Source organism: Physella acuta, unplaced genomic scaffold (assembly GCF_028476545.2).
Source record: "Physella acuta isolate Inbredline_101_S28 unplaced genomic scaffold, ASM2847654v3 ptg002350l, whole genome shotgun sequence".
Taxonomy (NCBI): domain Eukaryota; kingdom Metazoa; phylum Mollusca; class Gastropoda; family Physidae; genus Physella; species Physella acuta.
This window is the reverse complement of record NW_026733843.1, coordinates 42501-45975: the sequence shown is the minus strand read 5'-3', so window position 1 is coordinate 45975 and position 3475 is coordinate 42501. Positions and strand designations below refer to the sequence as shown.

Here is a 3475-nt window from a genome sequence, read left to right as displayed (position 1 = left end):
TTTTATAATTTAAAATGTAATGACAGAACTCCCAAAACAACAATACACATACATATTAGTACTATGGTGAATTGTAGTTGTATTAGGACCGTAATTATAGTTAATTAAGGAACCATTCATTGTCTTCGCTCTGTTATGTACGTCGTCGTTTAATCGACACGGCATATTTGGCTTGAATCTAGAAAAATTCAAACTCTAACCCTAAGGTAGACAGGCAGGGTAAATAAATGTGGGTGATCTCTCATAAAATTGTCTTCTAGGAATTATTTTTATATAGACTATCTTTTCTGTAGAGTTTAAGTGGACAAGCGCGGACGAAATAGAGCGCAAAATTTAAAATGAATTAAAAATTTTCATCAGACCGGAAGTAGGCATAACCTAGGCGCCATGTTTCCGTCGTACAAGTTTTCACCGTTGCAGTCACCGTTTCAATCGCTCTTCGTGTGGACGTGTATTATTTCTAGTCATGTGTTGTGTAGATGATTCGCTTAAGGTAGGTGTTCGGACTTATTTCTTTAATATTAATTAAACCGTATTTGCCTTGTCGGCCTTAAAATAAAGCTATTTTTTTTTCATCGCAATCGAAGTGTTAGATCTAGAATCTAGTTCCCGCCTCCGCTTCGCTAATTCGACTTAATGTAACTATGACACAACTATTAAATCTAGAGTCTCTATTTTAATTAAATAATTAGGAATTCTATCTCTAGATGATATCTAATCTATTCCCACACGTGTGTGCAAGTAGGATTTAACGTCAGAACAGGTGTGGTGGTCTAGGCGTCGCTATTTTTGACGGTAGGAATTTTTTTTTTAAATTCGTAAAATTTTATATAGACTTTATATAGCAATTTACTAAGACCGACCCTAACGCCCAGTAAATATTTAATTACCACATTGTTATGGACACGGTGTATTAGGTAGGGGCCGAGGGCTATCCATAGGTACCAATTTTTAAATTTTGTGACAATTAGGAGCCGAGTTATAAAATAAATTTAAAATACTGGTTCTGGTCTTAGACTTTATATAGCAATTTACTAAGACCGACCTTAATACCCATTAATTATTTAATTAGCGCATAGTTATGGACATCCTGTATTAGGTTGGGCCCAGGGCTATCCGTAGGTACCAAGTTTATAATTTTGTGACGATTATTAGTCGAGTTATAAAATAAATAAAAAAAACTGGTTCTGGTTTGCACTACATTTCTTTCTTCTTTAACGGCGGACTCCCGGTCCAGCCCCATGGGTTACCCGTGAGCCGGGGCCTCGTTAGCCTGGACGGCTCCGATGTGACCGCGGATTGTTGTGGCCCGCCTCAGCCCGAGTCGAGATCACCCTTCCGATCGAAGGTGGACGCCATAGGGCGCCCGGGATAGCCCGGGGCGCTGTTCGTCACCCGAGCGCAGGGGCGCCGGGAGACGCCCCCGGTGAAGTTTGGCGGGTGATTCTGGTAGAGCTCCCCACCCCGATCGCAGGACACCCCTCGCCGCCCGCCCAGGTGTCGAGGTGGCCGCGGGGGAACTCGGGGCGTTTTGGCTCCCCCTTGTGCCGGAGCGGCGCCCTCGGTCCCAGAACGCCCCTGGCGGGTGATTCGCATGCCCCCTGGGGTGGGGAACGCGGGTGGGTGGTCGTAAAGCGTGTAACCGCAGTGGGGGCGGCCCCTTAGTCGGGGGCGCCAAAGTTGGCACCCCACCTGGGGCGCCCCCCGGAAGTGTGGCGCCCGCGCGAGTGAGCCCCGTAGATGCGCCCCGACACCCCCGCGCCGCCCCCCGGGTCGCGGCACCCCCGGCGCCCTCCGTGCGGGCTCCCCTCATGGGGCGGCACCCCGGTCCTCCCCGAGACTATGTACCCGATTTTTCGGTTTAACACTAGAGGTATGGCAGAAATACGGCGGTTAAAACGGTCTGTATCTACTATTGTGGAGGTGAGTGTCGGTGAAGCCTCTATGTGACGCTAGGATCCGCGCTCCCTCGCAGCCAGCGACATGTGCCCGATCTGACCGTGCGTGGCTCAGTCTCCCGACTAGCTTCCGGTAAAATGCGGGCTCGGCGCGCAGGTCGCGCCAGTGAAGGTAAAAGTACGTGTCCGTAGCGTGAAGCCAGCGGCGACGCGCAGTGCTAACGCAACCAAGCAGTATTGGTGGCTCGATAAAAGTCTCGCACTGGCCCCAGCCCTCGGAACGGGCGACGGGTCTGCAAAACGCAGTCGGCTCGATGCAAATCGAGAGATTTCCCGGCGACGCCGTGTTTACGGTGAAGGGGGAAATGTGAGCGGTCCGATGTGAAAAAATCCGGGAATGCCGGGATCCGTTCTCTCGCTAGAGCGTTGTCTCCCGTCCCGCGATGTGTTGTGGAAAAACGTCTCGCAAACGATAGCTATCTGGTTGATCCTGCCAGTAGTCATATGCTTGTCTCAAAGATTAAGCCATGCATGTCTAAGTTCACACTGTCCCATGGTGAAACCGCGAATGGCTCATTAAATCAGTCGAGGTTCCTTAGATGACACGATCCTACTTGGATAACTGTGGCAATTCTAGAGCTAATACATGCAATCGAAGCTCCGACCTTTATCGGGAAGAGCGCTTTTATTAGTTCAAAACCAATCGGCGCGGCCTCGCAAGGGGTTGCGTCGTCCCATTTGGTGACTCTGGATAACTTTGTGCTGATCGCATGGCCTCGCGCCGGCGACGCATCTTTCAAATGTCTGCCCTATCAAATGTCGATGGTACGTGATATGCCTACCATGTTTGTAACGGGTAACGGGGAATCAGGGTTCGATTCCGGAGAGGGAGCATGAGAAACGGCTACCACATCCAAGGAAGGCAGCAGGCGCGCAACTTACCCACTCCCGGCACGGGGAGGTAGTGACGAAAAATAACAATACGGGACTCTTTCGAGGCCCCGTAATTGGAATGAGTACACTTTAAACCCTTTAACGAGGATCTATTGGAGGGCAAGTCTGGTGCCAGCAGCCGCGGTAATTCCAGCTCCAATAGCGTATATTAAAGTTGTTGCAGTTAAAAAGCTCGTAGTTGGATCTCAGGCGCAGGCGGGCGGTCCGGCTCGCGCCGGCTCACTGCCCGTATCTCCTGCCCTACCGTCTGTCGGCTCTCTCCCGCGGGTGCTCTTCACTGAGCGTCCCGGGTGGCCGACGCGTTTACTTTGAAAAAATTAGAGTGTTCAAAGCAGGCCTCGCTGCCTGAATAATGGTGCATGGAATAATGGAATAGGACCTCGGTTCTATTTTGTTGGTTTTCGGAATTGGAGGTAATGATTAACAGGGACAAACGGGGGCATTCGTATTGCTGCGTTAGAGGTGAAATTCTTGGATCGCAGCAAGACGAACTACTGCGAAAGCATTTGTCAAGAATGTTTTCATTAGTCAAGAACGAAAGTCAGAGGCGCGAAGACGATCAGATACCGTCGTAGTTCTGACCATAAACTATGCCACCTGGCCATCCGCAGGAGTTGCTTCGA

The 3475-nt window shown here is 49.9% G+C and overlaps 1 non-coding gene across 1 annotated transcript in view; it reads left to right on the top strand.

The window, feature by feature from the left end:
* Positions 1 to 2375: 2375 nt before the first annotated feature.
* LOC131933033 (small subunit ribosomal RNA) overlaps positions 2376 to 3475 on the top strand; it is a 1846-nt gene continuing 746 nt past the window's right edge. Inside the window, exon 1 of the ribosomal RNA XR_009384808.1 lies at positions 2376 to 3475. This exon is cut by the window's right edge and continues 746 nt beyond it. This is a non-coding gene — a ribosomal RNA (small subunit ribosomal RNA).